The 20,283-nt window shown below is 29.9% G+C and overlaps 1 long non-coding RNA gene across 8 annotated transcripts; it reads right to left on the bottom strand.

The window, feature by feature from the left end:
• Positions 1-12,511: 12,511 nt before the first annotated feature.
• On the bottom strand, positions 12,512-18,417 carry LOC129958071 (uncharacterized). Of its 8 annotated transcripts, none has more exons than XR_008783129.1 (8): positions 16,188-18,417; positions 15,013-15,126; positions 14,718-14,829; positions 14,351-14,628; positions 13,683-13,770; positions 13,155-13,307; positions 12,871-12,972; positions 12,512-12,777 (listed from the first exon to the last, which is right to left on the bottom strand). It is a non-coding gene; the product is annotated as an uncharacterized LOC129958071 (long non-coding RNA). The 8 variants fall into 8 exon arrangements; XR_008783124.1 differs by having other exon boundaries at positions 14,718-14,873; XR_008783125.1 differs by having other exon boundaries at positions 14,705-14,873.
• Positions 18,418-20,283: the final 1,866 nt, after the last annotated feature.

Genomic DNA, 20,283 nt, shown 5'->3' on the forward strand with positions numbered 1-20,283 from the left:
TTTGATCATATTAAAATAATGCGAGGAAATTATTTCTAAAACAAAATATAATCATTTTAATTGATGTAAATATTTCTGAAGACTGTTACATCTGGAAAGATTTTTTTTTCCTTCACATGATTAAAACTAGCAATTTACGTTCTTATTTCTATTATAGTCTATTATCCTATATTTTTTTTATAAAATCAGTTTTAACTTTAGTTTTCATTATCTATATATAGAAAGATAGAGAAACAATTTAAAAAAAGAAAAAGTAGAATTTCAGGCAAAGTGATCCACGGCGTGAAAGGGCCATGTACATTCAATCACAATGTTGCCTACATTGTTAGTTGTCTTGTTTCAGTCAATTTTCAAATGCAGTAAAGAGGAAAAGGGCCAATTCTTAAATGAGCTTCCTTAATATTTTTTTTTAAAGTTTAAGCACAATTAGGGTTTAAAGCTGTGGCACTTGACAACTTTTCTTTTCTGATTTTGTATAGGATAATTTAGAAACATACATGTCGTAAAAAAATTTCAAGTAGCCGTTTTTGTTGCCGTTCTGCTTGACAAATTGAGTTTTATTATTAGCTATTTCAAACTTATTTGTCAGTATTTGCACTTCTTTTATTCGTTAGTCCATAGCTCATCTTTACTAATATGTTTACAAACACTTCTACCTAAAACTTTTCGTTTTCAAAAAGATATTTTTCCTGTGTTTATAGCATTATATTTAAATTTCTCTTAACTTCTTAAAACCTGTCAAATGCCTAGTTAATATTGCAAAAATTTAAACATTTTTATACGACTCAATTAAAATTTTCTTTTTTTTTCTTTTGAAATCACAGATTTACTTCTCATTTTATAGCTTTATGTCACTATTTTAACCTCTTTATTCCTTTCATTCAATGACATTATATTATAATCTGCAAAAAATACAGTAGTTTCTATTCTTTTTTTTTTTTTTTTTTTTTTTTTGCATCAGTGTTCCATGATTCAAGATGTACTTATGATTCATAGTGCAGATGTGATAGTTTTATATTTTTCAATCTGGTAATCTTTAATATGACATTTTTAATGTGGAAACCTTTGTAGTTCGAATTTACAAATCGCATGCAATCTTACTTATTAACTTATATTGTACATAAAAGAATAAGTGAGAATCTTAAATCAATTATTGAAATTGACAAATAAGAAATATATAATTCTCCAAACATTTTATACTTTTATATAAAAACAATTTAACTATTAAATTGCTTAAAGCACTTGAATGTTAAATGTTGACTAATTTTTTTTCAGACGAAACACATTAATCAAACTGGTGGCCGCTTCGTAAATGTTTTGATATGATCAGTGACAGAACCACATTGTAGTCTTAAGCCTAGCCAATGATTATTACTAATAGAGGGTTAGCAAAGAAAAAAAAAAAAATTATGCGCAATTAATGATTTTCCTTAGTGCTGCATTCTTCAAAGGAAATTCTGTTGAACTATCGAATTTATTCGCTTTTGAATTCTGAATAATTCTATTAATATGTTCAAGACTCTTTCTGCTCAAATAAATATAGGCAAAATCATTGCAAATTTTATAAACCTCTACAATTTTAATGCAAAGACTATACGGCAGAGTTCATTCATTTAACTTATTGCATTCTCTAATCATCACTTTTACATATCCGCGAACAGATAAAAAGTTCTGCCGCTGATAATTTTTTACAGTAAAAAATCTGCTATAGATTTAAAATTTTGACTGTAAAAAAAAACCCCGCTCAACAGTAAAATTGTTGGTTTTATTCCATTTTTATGATCTTCTATTGTCTTCTTTTTATTATTCAAAAAGTTCTGAAAGAAGAGAATTTTCTAACAATCTCGAGACTGAACATTTTTGACAAATATAAAATTTAATAGAAGAAATTAAGAGTTTCTGAAATTCAAAAGTCTTTGAGGAAGAAAAGGAATTCAATCTTTCAGTTCAACCCTCTATTGTATTATTTATTGATATTTTCCAAATGAAGTAACTTTTGTTTATCTAAAATAAAGAAAAGACCCAACAACGACCCTGAACCAAACCCGTACAGTAATTCGAATTCATATATTCATATAATTTCTGTTTCAATAATGATTCATTATTATTAGAAATATCAATTATTATTATTATTAGATTTCTATATAAAAAACATATTGTTTTCAGGCTTATTAATCAATGAGAAATCAGTGTCGTATCAAAGGTAATCGACATTCGAAGGATTATATAATCCCCCCCCCCCGTTGTTATTAGAACTTTAATAAGAATATGGCACCTCCTGGAACATAGCACCACTTTTTCGCATTTTCATGACATTTCATTTTAAAAAGCGCGCTAATGTTTAGTTTCCATATTTCCTCATAAAACTAACACCCAGGACATCTATAGCCCACTTGCACTCTGATCACTACGTCTCTGCTCAAAATACGATTTTAAATCGTATTACAAATTTACATTTGCACACTAGACCTCAGTTAGTCAGCAACCATGAACATTTTAATATTTCATTACATTTAAGATTTAAGTAGAGCCACACAGTTTAATTTCTGATTTGTTTTAATTTAATACAAATACAAAATAATACAAGTTGTAATCATTATAATAAGTCTGTATGAACGGAATTTATATTAAGTTCTTTTTTTTAAATTTAAAGTTAAAGTTTTTAAAAAAGTTAAGGGTTGTTTTTTTTTTGTTTCAGAAATTTTTAAGAAATTTAATGTATACATACCGTATATAGACTACTACATTGTAACAAAATCCCTACATTTTGTTTCTAATAGTGACCGATCGTCTTTGTAGACAAACTAAGAAGTACCTAAGATTTTTTATTACTCACCACCAAACGCAATGACTAAATTCCATGATGCTAAAGAGAAAGTGTCCGCCTAAATGAAACAGTAGAATAGCTTCAAAGTGCGACAAAGACGGTCGGCTCCTTGAAGAACTTTAATTAAATGAGCACCTATTCATTTCGTCTATTTACTTCCATGGATCTAAAGCCTCTTGTTTTGTGAGACAGAGAATAAAGCTACAGCCTCTGGAGACCACCTGTTATAGGTCAGTCTGAGCTGTATTGTCTAGATCCTGTGAAGGAAATCGAAGTAATTGGGAGAGAAGTGCAAAGCGGGTGGAAGATTAATGGCACATTGTAATAGTAGATAGTAGTAGTCTGTTGTTTTAAAAAGCTTAAAACAAGATTACTTAATCTTAGTCTATCTTCGAAACAAATTTCCTATCAAATCACAGCTATTTTTATTGGAAATTTTATATCACTGATCAAAAAGAAATCAAAGTTTGTAATATGTGAGCATAAGTTTTTTATTTAATTTATTAAATAAACTGAATGGTTTTTATGGAAGTATTATTTACTAACATTTTATTCAGGTGTCCACTTTAATTGTGACCAAATAGTTAATTTCTAAAGAAAAAATTACATGCATCCAATCGGAAAAATTTTCTAATGATGTAAAAAAAATTCTAATTTACGTTGTTTGAATCAATAAATTTAATTTTGAAAAATTATGATCTACATTTCTACAATTCCTTTGCTCTTTTCATCATAATTCGAAAAATATTCAGTACTTGTTTATTATTTATAGCTCGCAAATTCATTTGTAGATTTTTAGATTTTATCTCAAAGTTGCCAAGTTTCCTAATATATAATGTAAACAATTTTGACTATTTAGTTCGCTTGGCGATGAAACTTGTAGGTATTAAATATAAAAAAACCCAAATATTCTTGTCTCAATAACATATTGCTCCTTTTATAAATTTCTACTTTTCTTGAATTATAATTAAGTGAGTTTTTATTTCATTATTTCAGACCAATCAACGGCTGCCTCGAGGAAACGCATTAGTTTATATGTGAGTTTTTCTAGAAACTTCTATTGAAATGGTTTAAAAATCGATTAAAATATTTGTATTCCTTAACATTTATAAAACATTATTATTAAAAATAACAAATATTTATTATAATTTTAAGACAGAATTACTGAATTACGAAATATGCAATCCAAAATAATCCTCGGCTAATATTTTTTAGTTCTTTTGTTTTTTATCTGTCCACCAAATTCATAAAAACTATCGAAATTATCACCCCCTTCCGTACCATTGATTTTTTCAAAGCATTTTTTTTTTGTTTGTTTACAACATTATTTTTCGTCTATATTTTTTACTTCTGTTACTTGGTGTTGTTAAGCAGCGAGAAGAATCCAAATTCGTTAATTTAAATTTGAGTACTTTTTATATTACTAACACTCGAAGGGACAAAAAGCGATGCAAATGGTGAGAATATAAGTGGGATGACATTATATCTTTCTTCATAAAATTCTTGTAGTTGAAATCCAATCCAATAACGTAAACTCAAAAGAATTCAGTGTTTCTCTGTCTCTCTCAGAAAATCAATTCAGTTACTCATCTAAGTTTCACTTTAAAAAAAAATCCTTTTGTATTAACATGCCTTGAGGAATCCTTATCTTAAATTTAGTCTGGACCAATTCTTATAGCTCTGATGTTCTTTATAAACTAAATTCTATTCAACTGCATAGCTACTAGCAATGCATGTCGATCTTAAATATTGGTTTTCTTCTTCTTTGGTCTGAAAAACAGAATCAACAACTGTTCTAATACCCGGTGTTGAAGAAAACAGCCAGAAGGCGATCTGGTGCTCTTAAATATTTAAATCAATGCTTCAACTATTTTTGGCTCAATTTTCCATGATTCCCGAGGGAAAACTTTTGAATTCCTTGTATAATCTTTTGAATAATCCAAGATTTACCAGGAAACTCTTAATTTTAAGTTCCAAGTATAACTAGGTGTTACTAAGAATACTTTTTAATAAAAGGTTTCGGAAATGCAGGACTCATTTTCTGGACCTTATTTAAAATAATTATTTCCTTCTTTCACTAAAAAATTCATAATTTCCTGATTCTTACTAATTTTTATTATATAAAATGAATTTTTTTACGTATTGTGCATAAAATAATTTATTTATTGTATACAAAGTAGAGATGAAACAAATTACTTGGATATTTATTCAATAAATTTTGATAGAATGAATGCCGAAATAATTTACCAAAATATAGTTGATTACTATATATTTTTTAATAGTTTTATTCGCATAAAATACATTGCAAACATTGGTGCAAACGATTAAGTAATATATATATATATATATATATATATATATAAACAGACTCGTAAAAATTCGTCATCAAGCATCCAATTTTGTTGATATTTTAAGTTAACATTCACTTACGCTTATACTTTAATTAAGAATGACTAAGACAGATTTTCATTAGTGGTAAATTATAAAATTTTTAATACTTTTTACAGCTTTCTACTTAGTGCATGAAAACTTAAAATCTAAGAAAGGAAACATTTGAAAGAACTTACCTGGTTCCGCATGAATTAATAACAAAAGATTTTAAATTCATTTTTTTAAAAACGGAGCTTTGCTTCTTGGCTATTATCTAAAGGTGTAGTTTTCTACAGATACTTCAACTATTCATTGGTTAAGTGCTTTTGAAAATCCTTCTCCAACCAGAACAAAAGAATTTTAACACGAAGAATTATCCTCATCCTGTCAAAACACTCGAGGTAATATGAACAACCATCTCGAAATTATCATGAATCTGTATGAAGCAACATGAAAACGATTACGTTTTTCTAAGAGCTATCATTAGTCACGACCCATCTTTTCACACTAAAGACACCTACAGTTACTGAAATAGAAGTGTTTCAATTTAAAACAATTATTATAATTTAAAAGAAGCGATTACCTGAAAAATTCTCATTCACTTGCTCATCGACCCTCCAGGAAATGGTTGTGTTCTCGTTTCCTTTAACACCTTCACGAAGTTAATGTGGTCGCTATAACAAAACTCGTACTCAAAAAGTCTTGAGTATGCTTACATATGAATTTAATTCTACCATTAGATTGAAAATTTGTAATTAGATAATTAATGTATAGAGATATTTTAACATCAACTTTACAGCTTTACATTTTTAGTTGTACAGTTTTAACTTCACCTTTACAGCAAGCACATTTTCCCAATTCTCATATTTTAAACTTTAAGGAATAAATTTTTATGAATTTTTAAAACTAACTTTTAAGGCATTTAATTAAAGTAGATTCATATTTTTAGGCTATTACTCTGATATGTATATTGTTATTTCAAATATCAGGATACTGGGCCAATAAAACGATACCTCATTTTTTCAAAATACTTATAATCCAGAATAAAAATAAGGGACCCCTAAACTAATCCCAAAAGAATTAAGTGTATTATAGATGTTTGCACTAGATATTGTAAGGAATGAAAAGATTCGAGTGAAAAAAATGCACGAATAATTAATCCATTTTATACCTTTGTTTTGTTACTTACTATTCAAAGAAGCAGTTACTTTTTTAAAAAAAAGTTTCCTTAAATAAAAAATCGGAAGATGTTTGATTTCATTGTTACTATTTCAATTAGGTATCATCATTGAGTTTTCCTATTTGAATTAATGTTGTTTCAAGACTTCCTAAAATATTTCTTTTTCTAAAACGATAAATTTTTTTTAAGATTAAGTTTTATTTCTTAACAAAGAATTTTTTTTGAAAGTTTGATTCGAAAGAATTTGAAAGTAATTAAAAATGCCTTAAGCCCTTTTAATATTCAAGACATGTTCCAATAAATATTTGTTTTCTATACTCTCTAGATTAGCTATTTCACAGGTTAAAATCTTTACATTTCAATGATAAAAATTCTGCTAGCAATATGAGTGATTCCACACTTATTATTCAACTTCAAAATAATAGATTCTGTCTTAAAATTAAGTCTGCTTTCATAAAATGGAAAAAACATCAAGATGTTTTCATTTTATTAGTATTAAATCTGTATTTATGTACTACAAAATAATAGAGGTATTACAAGAATAACTACGTTTTTCACAGTTTATTTCTTATGATATTTTTATTAAACTATCATCTTACTTTATTTTTTTTATATTATATAGATTACTTGAGTAAAAGAAAAACTTTTGTGTCATGGAAATGTACATTTTCATTCTACATCCGTCTTAATAAATTATCATTCATTATATGCCTTACGCAATGAATGATATTATTTTTAATTGAATAATGTATATTTTGGTTTGGTTAGAACATTAAAGAAAATCTATAGCATCCGATAATTTTCTGAAATATCAAAGATTTCAAATAGAAGATACAGAATCTCTTACTTGATTCGGAATTCAATCATATATAAAAGTATTATTGTACTTTTTATTAAAATTGTATGGACAAATTTAAACATTTCAGTACATTGAATTTATTTTACACATAATCATTTGAAAAATAAAAAATAAAATTCTTTTTTCAAATGATTACGCATTTCGTTGTGTTTTTATCAAGGTTTGTATCCGTTTGTAGGTATTTTTATCAAGAAATCATGAAATATTTTGATAAACAAGAAAACAAAATAAGTAAAAAAAAAACAAAAAAACCCTGCAAATTATCTTCATATAGTGAATAAGTTCTGTAGTGAAAATTGTTTTAATACATGAAACATAGATAGTTTTATAGAAAAAAAGTGATAATTTTTAAATTGGAAATAGATCCATGTGTTACAGAAAGATACAAGCAGATAATTTTTTATGCCATTTCATGTTGATTTCATTGCATTCGCGCATTTTTTTACAATATATATGTCACATACAAAGTATATATTATATAACAAATCATCTAATTAAAAAAATTTTTAGTTAATATATCTTTATTGAATAAAAAGTTTTGTTTTCACAATTAATATATTTTAAAGAATTTTTCTTGTTTGCTTAAAACTTTGTATAATAAAATATAAACATCGATCTAATAATTTCTTTTTATTCTTTGCAAACATTTAAAAAATATAAGTATTAATCTTAAAAACGGCTGAAAATTTTAAAAAATATGTAAACATTCTAGATACGAACAAAAACTTATGTTTGTTTGTTTTTTAACTTATTTCTATTCTTAGAACTTATTTCTAAACTAACGGATTTTTTATTCATATTTGTTTCCTTATTCTCCTTACTTTAGATCACTGAGGAACTATTTTTAGAATAAGAATCACCTTTATGGATTTTTTTATTCAACCTTTACGTCAGAAGAAAATCGTCTTTCGTCTTAAGAAACTCGTAGCTTATATGAAAAGATAACTGTAACTCAAGACAAACATTAAAGTCTCATTTATCTCATCTGATGGATTTTTCCAAGTTCAAGTTCCACCTTTTCTCGAAAGCTAAATATTCGACAGGTTATCTTTAAGTTGTGACACAATGTACACAAAGAAGAAAAAATCTGTAACTTAGTCTTCAGAAATGTGAAAAAATGAATTTATACATTATTATTAAAATAAAATTGTAATATAATGATAGATGTCCTTATTAAAATAAAAAAATGGATAAAGAATTTTATTCCGGAAGTATACTTTTTTATTTGGTGTACATAAAACAGCATGATATAATTTTATGTGAAATAATTTAAATTTAAAAATAATAATAACTTCTATCTTTTTTGAGCAACACGCCCATAATTGTTTGTCGTTTAATGCTTTGTTTGAACATTCTAATATTTCATCTCTTTTTACTTTTCAGAAATTGAATATTCTGATATTACATCTTTTTTTTTTACTTTTCAGAAATCGAAAAATCTGATATTTCATCTTTTTTTTACTTTTTAGAAACTGAACATTCTTATAATGCATCTTTTTTTTTTACTTTTTAGAAATTGAACATTCTTATAATACATCTTTTTTTTTACTTTCGTTTAAATGACATCTATTGTAGAATTTGAAAAAAAATTGGAAGAATGTATCTTCATCTATTCTGAAATAATTATAAGATATTTAACATACTAATGTGTTTAATATGAAAACATGTTGTTTGTTTTTCTCTAATGGAGACTTAAAGCACATAATGCATTTACGAAATAGCAATTTTATGAACAAAAGACACAATTATCTAATGGCACGTTTTTGAATACATTTCCTTTCGTGTCAGCTTTGCTGTATTTTCAAACCCTGCATGCGATATGTACTCCATTAAAATGTTAACGAATTTTAGAAATTGTGTTGCTTGACAAGTAGTTTTTGGAATGAAGAATTACACTGAGCAATGTAATCCATACTTTACTAAAAATGAAAACTACTTTTAATTGTTAAAGATGAAAAATTAAAAGTTCCACTTAAAAAAAGTATTATTTATTTCATATTTATTTTCAGAAATATCGAACAAGAATTTTAATCCAATAAATAAATCAACTGTACAGCAGAAGATGATTAGCTCTTCTCCTGCCTTTCTTAGGATTTCTTTTGACACTGCCATAGAGACTGAAGGCAAATGAATATAAGTTTTGTTTCTAAACGACGTTGCGATAGTATATTATTTTGTTGTTGAACTTCATTATTACATAACTCATTTGAACCAGACGATAGTAGCAAATTTAATTTGCATGTTGAATTAATACCCTCTTTTGACATTGGCATAAAGATTGCAGACAAGGGAATATAAATGCACTAGAACTATTCTTAAGAAAGTGGGCATCCGAAAATAAAAATGCTTTTGAAATTATTTAACGTTTTAAGACCATGTATTTTATCTATAATTTACTATAGTTTAGTAAGATAGTATAATAACTATCTTAGTATACTATCTTATTATAATTTAGTATAGTATAAATTTAGTTTGCATGTTAAATAAATGCACTCTTTTGAGACTAGCATAGGGAATGAAGGTAAGGGAATATAAATCCTATTTCTAAACAATGTTGTAATAGTATATTGTCTTATTGCTGAACATCATAATAACAAAATTCGTTTAAAACAGATGATAGTAGGAAATTTAGTTTGCTTGTGAAATGAATGCTTTCTTTGGCATTGGCATTGGGGCTGCAGCTAAGGGGATATAAATACACTAGCACTAATCTTAAGAAAGAAAGCATACAAAACACAAAAATGCTTCTGTAATTATTTCACATTTTAAGATCAAATATTATGTGGAATTATCAAGTATGTATGGGACGATTGAAATCATTTTAATCTTGATTTCATTTATCTTTAGCTATTTCATATAGCGGCATCGCTCAAAATTAATATTTATTTATGTATAATATTCTTATTTTAAAAATTAAATGTATATAATATATACAGTCTTTTTTATCCTCGAGGCCGTTTTAGCGCGAACAAAGCAGCATTTTGATACCTTTTTGTTAGGCGTTTTGTTTGAATTCCTTACCTCCAACTTAAAAAGATTACACACACATTTTAGCGTATAAAACTTTTATATTCACGCACTTTATTAATCTTTAAACCTACACGTGGTATTTCAAATTTAGTTTTTTTTTTTAATTTTTAAAGAAGAATGATAGTTATCGCCACGCATCGAATTTTCGAACCAGATAAAGCTGTCACCTCTCGAGTTGCGGCATTAAATCATGTGCCGAGTGAGAGTCGCCTTTCGTGGACAAAGCATGAATACACAACATGGCTGGATTGAGGCCTCAGATCTTGATCACATATAATCTATTAAATTTGTATGGTATCTCAATCCTTTTCTTTCTTTCAATTCTTTTAGACTCAATTAAATAACTATCTTAATCCAATTTTAAAACATAACATGAAAACTTCAAAAAAATAGTGAAAGATTAGATCATAGTCTTGCTGCTACTGTAATTCAAAATCATCTGTGTTAAATTTTCAAATTAATAGTTTTTTTAAAAAAATGACCCTGAAAATACAACACTGCATTGATTACATTTTAAATATTAAGAAGGTATTAAATCATTCCTTGTATGGTAATTTCTTTTGAAATTATTGCAGATAAATAAAAATTTCTAATTAAATGAATATTTAAATATCTTCGACTAAAATATTGACGGTATTCTTTCTTTTGATTTAATGAATATGGGGAAATTAAGTTGCCACCTATCCTATCGCTTAGAAGGAGAGGAAGCTATGCATGTGTACAAGTTCTAGAATCATTTAAATTAAAATAAACCGCTACCTAGCCATGATTATAGGTAATCTGATAAAATATCTCTTGAAACGCCGATTCGCATAAAAATATTAATTTTGAAGTTTAAAAAATTTCCCAATTAATTTCCCTGTTTTTCTTCACATTAAAACTTAATCAGTGAACAACCAAGTTGCAGAGGGATGGCAGAAGATAAAAATGCTTCAGTTGCCACTGATATCCCAAAATTCATTTGGATGCTTATAATGCTTTGTTGGTCACATTCGCTGGATCAAAGTCCTTAAAAGACTGTGCAACTTCTTTGATTAACAACAAAAATTGGTAATTGCGATTTCAAAAGTTATCCACTATTTGAATAAATAATTATATCCTTCCTGAAGTACGATATCATATCCCATAATGAAATCAGTTGAATTTTAAAGGTTAGTGTAAAAGACTTACATGAAGAAATGGTTGATGTAAGGGGATGACAAACTGCACTCAAATTTATGTTGGCTGTTACTGGAGAAACTAAAAATTAGGAATTGTTTCATAGTGCAATCCTTGAAAGAAACAATTTTTTTAATGTTCTACGACTTAATATTACTATATACAGAACATCTATTCGAATCTATGTTCAATGGAAGTTCGACAGATTGGCAATTGAAGAGAGAATCCAATTCTTATAATAAAAAATTTCTCCACAATACAGGGCTATTATAAATAAATATCCCAACTTTGCAGAGTTATTAAAAGAAAAGGAAAGGAAATAAAGTGTAATTTTTGATTGAAAACAGCATTACAAGTAGCCATGGAAAAGTAAATTTAACACAGTCATAAATATTCATTACAAGCCCCATCTAAAAGAACTATTAAGAAAAGATAACTCGTGCCCTATTTTTTCAGCATCCGATATGATGCTTTGAAAGCCTGTCGAGTGGTATGTTTTAAGTTCAGCGTCTGTAGGTGGTGATGAAATAGATGTTAAATGTAGTCCAATAAAATAAAAATTCTAATATTTCAATACAAGCATATATACATATGCTCGAAGCTTCACATCAGGCAAACAAAAAAAATGCAAGACTAGTTATAAGTATCAAATGCGAGTCAACATAAGTGTCGAATTTAATCTTTCAACATTCAGTTATTTTTGATGAACAAACTATTGAATATTTTCATTCAATAACCTTCCAAAGTTAGAATATTTATGATCGCTTTGTAGTAATTGTAGAAAAGATCCTATTTGAAAACTAGTACAAAAAGAAGTTCGGGCTTGAATTGGCGATACATACAAGTATTTATTCTTCCTTCATTAGAATTCTTTATCTAAATAAAATTAAGTAATTTTATTGTGGAAGTTGCTATTCAAACGAAAAAATAAAGATTGGAACTTCAGAGTAAAAAGATGCAATTCAAATAAGGAATCATTGAGAAGAGGAAATTGAAAGTCAATAGCAAATAATTTTATGATCCTTGAAAATAAGTTAATCCGGAAATAAAAAGATTTAAAAGAAACGCAATTACCCAACATTTCACGTTCTGTTACTGTACGTGAAGCGGCTTATAGCAGAGCAACATTTTAGTGGTGAGGAGGACTTGCAGAAGGCTGTCACATGGTAGATTCATTCTCAATAGACCGATTTCTACAGACACTATAGTTGCAGAAGTTGATCTCGGAATGGCAAGCGTTTCAAATTCGACGATTCCCATATTGAGAAATAACTGGATATGCTGCTTCTGTTTTGCTGGATATTTACAGATGATTGTGGTTTGTCTCCTTGCAGCTTACTGGAAATTTGCCTTCTACAAGAATAAAAATGATTAGAAAATGTCATGTTCATGCTATTTAATTTGATTAAGAATTCGAATGTATACTTAGATTTCCAATATTTTTACGTCATCAGTAGTGAGTATTTCATAGCATCCAGCTTAGTTGATGTCAGATCAGAGCATGTGTGGAGCCAAGAAAGCAGTATCTTCTGGTGATAAGTGATAAACCTGTAGTCAGCAAAAGATCATGACTATAGATCAAAACCTATTCGGAATTATGTTTAAAAAATATTAAGTTATAAGAGGTAATAAGTCAAATTATAAACCTATTTTACATTCGTAAAGTAGGTTATTTAATGATCAAATGTATGAATGAATATATCCTATATTCATTTCCGTATGACAATTACCGAAATTCTTGCAACATGCCGATATCGCTTCAGAATCATTCAGGTAACTTTCTTCTGTTGAGAAATAGCTGGAAAGCCCGCTTCTGTCTTAATAGAAGCTTCCACATAAATTATATGTAGTTTGCCTCCGCATGGCTTCAGAAAACTTGCTTTCTAGAAAAAAATATTTGAAAATGCCATGGCGTTTCGATTATTTCAAGTAATTAATAAGATTATGCATTGATTGTATTTCAAATAATTCAGTAACTGAAATTTAGCAATGCAAGTATATAGTCATTTTTGGCGACTATTTTATAATATGCAGCATAAATGGCGTCAATTCCAAAGCTATATGGAATCACGAAATCCTTATTACTTCATGGATGGATAACATGTCTTGATTCAGAAAAAGACATTTAATATAAGCAGTAGGTACTCCAAATTTTATATATCTATAAAAGCAAAATGATGTACATTGATTATTAAATTGCAACTTTACCAAATTCTATCTATATTTTGGTACGACTATTATCAGTTCTTGCAACTTACCGTTATCTCTACGATACCATTCCGAGAAAATAAATTTCTCGATCACCCAGATTGCTGGTAGAGAATTTGTCAGAAACTGAAGTAGTCGCTACAAATGAACATTGAAATATCGTCATTAAGAATTTTATTTAATCAGGTGTACATGCATTGACATAATTAAAAATAAAAAAAGCAAAGTACACAAGAATTCATTTCTTTTGAAGCTATCAAACGCTGGCAGCATTTTAAATATATTTGTAAAAAGATCTAAACTTGTTATTGATCATACTAATGTGTTGGTTCGAGAATCTTTCGTGAGCTATGCAAATGTTTAAAAACATAAGTTTTGCATTCAATTAAAATACAGTCGATAACTGTCTAATGAAGATCGCTGTACAGTTTCTCCACCAATCTTCATTAAATGCTCTTCAAATAAAATCCATCATAAAGCGATAAAATTAAATTTCGTTTGAAAAACATTCATTTATTTTATGTAAGAATCCAACTGAAATTTTGTTCATTGAGGTATTGAGACACTCGGGAAAGCGTTTTATACTTATTAGTTGCATATATTTTATATCTAATTAGGAGTAATAGGATTAAAAATGGATTTTTTACAAATTAACAGTAAAATGCTTATTCAGAAAATCAGATCCTCTATATCCAAAAGCTTTATGAAACAAAATTACCTGGAAATATTTCTTGTTCTATTTCTGCACATTAAAAAGGTTTCTGGCCTGGCAACATTTTACTTGTGACGAGGAGACATGCAAAAGGCTGTCGCATGTTGATTCCATGCTCTGGCGATTGATTTGTTCGGTCCCTCTACTCACGAAAGATGATCTCGGGATGGCACGCGCTTCAGTTCCTCTGCTTTTCTATTTTCAGAAATAGCTAGAAATTATGCATCCGTTTTAATAGATGTTGACGAGTAATTATGGTTTGCCTCCTTGCAGTTCAATGTTTTCTGGAAAATCAAATAAAATGGTTAGAGAATGTCATTTTTGTGATTTCAATATTATAAATAAGAAACGAAAGGATACTTGATTTTCCAACATTTCAATGTCATCTGCAGTGAGCATTTCACAACATACATCGCAATAGATGTCGGTTCATAATAAGTGTGGTAACGGAGACAGCAATCTCACTTTTAGTGTAAATGGGGACCCTTTATTGAACAAAAGGTTACTATGCATCAAAATCTAATCCAACCTAATAAATATTATAAAAAATACAAAGTTTAATTATATAATAACCTACTTCACATTCGTCAAGTTATTTAATAATGAAATGAATAATTATATTCTATATTCATTTTGATATGATAATTATCAAAATTCTTGCAACTTACCTCAATTATTCTGAAGGATATCAGTAACACTAACCAAGTCTTATTACGTTGATAAATAATTGTAAATTCTGCTTCTGTTTTGATAGATAGTTTCAAGTAGTAATGGTTTGCTTCCTAATTTAAGAGAAATTTTTTAGAAAAATATTTGTGAATACCATGGTCTTTTGGTTATTTCAGATAATTAATATAACTATTAATTCAGAAACTAACTATATACATGCGTTGCCAAAATGGGTCATTTTAGTGAGTATTCCATCACATTCAGCAAGAATGCAGTCAATTTTGGACATATGTGGAATCTCGAAAGTTAATTACTTCATGGGTGGATAGTACGTCTTTATTCAGAAAAACAAGTTTAATATAGACAGCATGTGTTCCAATTTGTATATACCTATAAAAATATAAAGTGTACATTGTTAGCTACAATTTAATAGTTAAAACCTCTATTTTGGCATGACAATTATAAATTTTTGTAGCTTATATTTATCTCTTCGATACTATATTGAGAAGAAGTTTCCATATCATCCAGATTGCTGCCGAATATGTGTCAGATATTGAAGAGTCACTCTACAAATGGACATGGGCACATCTCCAATAAGAACAGAAATCTTATTCCATTATTTAAATCGGATATACATGCAATAAACACAATAACATTTTTTGGAAGTTAACAGCAATTTAATTCCCAATTGATAATCAAACTACTCTCAGTATTTTAAATGCATTTGTAGCATGTTAAAATAGTTTTATTTATCCTAGTGTTAGTTTCTCAATCTTACGAAGGGTATGCAAGCGTATTATTTTAATGACAAATGTTGCCATCAATTTATTAATCCTCCTTTTAACAATCATTGATTATACTGAAGATTACAGTACAGTTTTCCCTCCGAGCGCCATCAAATATCCTCCAAATAGAAACCAGCGTATAGTGATAAAATGAAGTTACGCTTGAAAAACATTCAATTTTCATTCTGTCAGACGACAGTTGAACTGTTGTGGTTTGACATATTTAGACGTTATAAAAACACTGCTTTGTGATCATAATGACCTACATATACACATCTCATTAGGACTAATATAGGATTGGAGATATTTTTTTTCAAACCAATAGTAAAATATTTCATTCATCCAGAAAAATTCTAGGAAAGGCAAAGACTTTAAAGAAAGAAATTTACCTGGAAAAATTTCTTGTCCTCTTTTAGCACTTCAAATGGTTCCATCCAAGGTAGGCAACATTTTCCTGGTGAAGACATTCAGAAGGCCTTTGCATGCTGGCTCCATTTTCAGGCGATTCATTTATTTTATTCTTGCATTTGCAGAAGTTGATCTCAGAATGGCAAGAGATTAAATTTCAGATATTTACGTTGAGAAGTAGCTGGAAATGTTACATCCGTTTTGATAGACGTTTCCAGGTAATTGTGATTTGCAACTTTATTAGCTTATGGGAACCTGCTTTCTAGAAAAATAGAACGATTAGAGAATGTCGTTTTTTGAAATTTTAGTATTATAATTAAGAAGCCTACTATACTTGTATTTCAATATGTTGATCATCTGTAGTGAGTATTTCTCAGCATCCAATATACTTGATGTCGGTTCAGTTCATGGGGGGGGGGACCAAGGAACCCTTTTTCATGGCGATTGGTATTCAGCAAAAAGGTCATTACTATAGGTCGTCAATTTTCTAACCTATGCATACTTAATGTGCACATTAGTAATGTTGCAATTTAATTATCAGATTGAATGCTTATATTCTATAATCTGGCATGATAATTGTCAAAATTCGTTTAACTTACCGTTATCTTCTATAGCATTCTGAGAAAGTTTCCTAATCGTCCAATTGCAAGTAGAGAGAATTTGTGACAAACCGAAACAGCAGTCATTCCATAGACTAAGATTGAGGGATGTGTCATTGTTCCTATTATTAGCATCTAATGTATTCGACAATAAATTCACATAATTCGACAGAAACCTTCCGGTATAAGTGAAACATTTTAAGTTTAAGGTAACTCCAAGTTTGTTATATTTACTCGCCTAATTCACCTTTTGCTTGTACCAGCTACTACTAAACAGAAAAGTCGTAATGATGCTCTCTGTTGCAGCAGACAATACCAAGTATCGCCTATGTAATTGTGGCAATGTCACCGCTAAAAGGCCGCTTCTGCTAAATATCCAGACATTACGAACACTTCTTCCGTACTCAATCAGCATATCAAAAGTATAGATTTCTACGGAATTCTGAAAACTTGGAAACGATTCAAGAAATTACGTTAATCTTTCCAATACGGCATCTATTCAAGCTATGGTGGCGAATCTTACGAAATCAATTTCGGTTAGAATTTTTGAACTATAGTTTTTAAGCCGAATTTATTCTTATGAAATCGTCTGCTCATTTTTAAGGCGACTGTTTCTATCGTTAATAAGTTAAAAAAATACAAAATTTTATAACTTATTCACTCAGTTTGTTATGAACAAGTTTACTCTTAAATAAAATATATTCAAGACAACAATATTTTCCTCAAGTTTTTTTAGCATATCTATTCCTTCTCATAATGCGTTTAGCATATCTAAATAGAAAACTATAAAGATTGATTCAAAATTGTTCAAATCGTTCAATTGAAATGAATAATTTCATTTTGAAACACTTAATTTATCCCGAATGCTTCATCCAACACATTTCTTAAAATTCAATCCTAGCTCTATTTTTGCCGATTTCTCCAGATCATTCAATTGCAATTTAAATATGTTCATATTAAAAATAAATTTGCATTTAAATTTTTTTGTTTACTTGCAACATGAAAAATAAAAACAAAATAAGTTCAAAACTAGCGAAATATTTCATCAAGTAGGCTGAACTATTTTATTAAAAAGATAGTCGCATCTTAAATATTTGTACATTTTTTTATGGCAGATTGAGATAGAATAGAGCCAGACTCTGTGAGATAACGGATGAATTGTTACTTCAACTATAAGAATGATGAATAGGATGATTCAATTGCATGGAATAGCAAAACATTGAGGCTGACTGGATTAAAACTTACATTATAGGCAGTAGAGGGAAATTCTCTCCGAGAGTAAAAGAAAGACCAGAAAGTGCGAATGACTTCAGAACATTTCGAAAAAATTGTATAGAAATAGGTCATGGAAATGCAATTAGTAAATTTCTGAATATTAAAAATTCCTAATTAATTTTTGAAGGAAATAAAACATTAACTTTTTAATTAAAGATTTAGAAGTTTTGAAATGAATCTATGGTTAATTCTTAATCAACTACCCTTTTTATAAGGTCTGGTTAAGCAAACGTATTCGAAGAAATTAGATATTTAAAGATTCCTATTAGACATTTCATAGAATTTAAATTTAAGAGTTGGGAAGGATTTTTTTTATTAAGCTCTACCACGAAGAAAATATAAGGAATATCACCAGTAAAGTCACAAGAATTTTATAAAAATTTTATTTTATTCAATCCACTGAAGGATTAAGTGCTGTGTGTGTTCTTCTCATACTATAAAGAAATTTCGAATTATCCGTCGGAATCAAAATGAATTACGAAAGTTGACTAATATGATTCCAATTCAGATTGATTCTATGAAACACCGTCACAAAAAGGACCTCGACAATTAAATCTATTTAATTAAAAACTTCCTCACAGTTTCCAAAACCTATAAATTAGTGAAATTCAAATACAAAAGTGCGTTTAATATTAACAAAAGTAAAATTTTTATTATTTAAAATTCAGTTAATTTTAAAACTGAGTAGACATTCTGTTCTTCCATTATTCCCAATGGCTACTGGCGTTTTAAATTCTTAACCGATGCCCCATTGTTTCGTCCTTTTTTCCTTCCAAGACCAAAATATTCTTCACGAAGATTAATTTTCTAAGTTGCTTTCCTTTAAAATTCTAATTTCCAGAAATTAATTCAATAATTCTTACAAAATCTCGCACACAAATTTCCTACACCGCCTCCATACGACGACTCCACAGTCTCGTACACACGATTCCACATTTCTCGCACTCATTACCCACGCCACCAAACAACGACACGATTCCACATTTCTCGCACTCATTACCCACGCCACCAAACAACGACACGATTCCACAGTTCTCCCACTCATTACCCACGCCACCAAACAACGACACGATTCCACAGTTCTCCCACTCATTACCCACGCCACCAAACAACGACACGATTCCACAGTTCTCGCACTCATTACCCACGCCACCAAACAACGACACGATTCCACAGTTCTCGCACTCATTACCCACGCCACCAAACAACGACACGATTCCACAGTTCTCGCACTCATTACCCACGCCACCAAACAACGACACGATTCCACAGTTCTCGCACTCATTACCCACGCCACCAAACAACGACACGATTCCACAGTTCTCGCACTCATTACCCACGCCACCAAACAACGACACGATTCCACAGTTCTCGCACTCATTACCCACGCCACCAAACAACGACACGATTCCACAGTTCTCGCACTCATTACCCACGCCACCAAACAACGACACGATTCCACAGTTCTCGCACTCATTACCCACGCCACCAAACAACGACACGATTCCACAGTTCTCGCACTCATTACCCACGCCACCAAACAACGACACGATTCCACAGTTCTCGCACTCATTACCCACGCCACCAAACAACGACACGATTCCACAGTTCTCGCACTCATTACCCACGCCACCAAACAACGACACGATTCCACAGTTCTCGCACTCATTACCCACGCCACCAAACAACGACACGATTCCACAGTTCTCGCACTCATTACCCACGCCACCAAACAACGACACGATTCCACAGTTCTCGCACTCATTACCCACGCCACCAAACAACGACACGATTCCACAGTTCTCGCACTCATTACCCACGCCACCAAACAACGACACGATTCCACAGTTCTGGCACTCATTACCCACGCCACCAAACAACGACACGATTCCACAGTTCTCGCACTCATTACCCACGCCACCAAACAACGACACGATTCCACAGTTCTCGCACTCATTACCCACGCCACCAAACAACGACACGATTCCACAGTTCTCGCACTCATTACCCACGCCACCAAACAACGACACGATTCCACAGTTCTCGCACTCATTACCCACGCCACCAAACAACGACACGATTCCACAGTTCTCGCACTCATTACCCACGCCACCAAACAACGACACGATTCCACAGTTCTCGCACTCGTTACCCACGCCACCAAACCCGACACGATTCCACAGCTCACGCACACCCAACAAAA

The sequence above is a fragment of the Argiope bruennichi genome, chromosome X1, assembly GCF_947563725.1.
Source record: "Argiope bruennichi chromosome X1, qqArgBrue1.1, whole genome shotgun sequence".
Classification (NCBI taxonomy): Eukaryota; Metazoa; Arthropoda; class Arachnida; order Araneae; family Araneidae; genus Argiope; species Argiope bruennichi.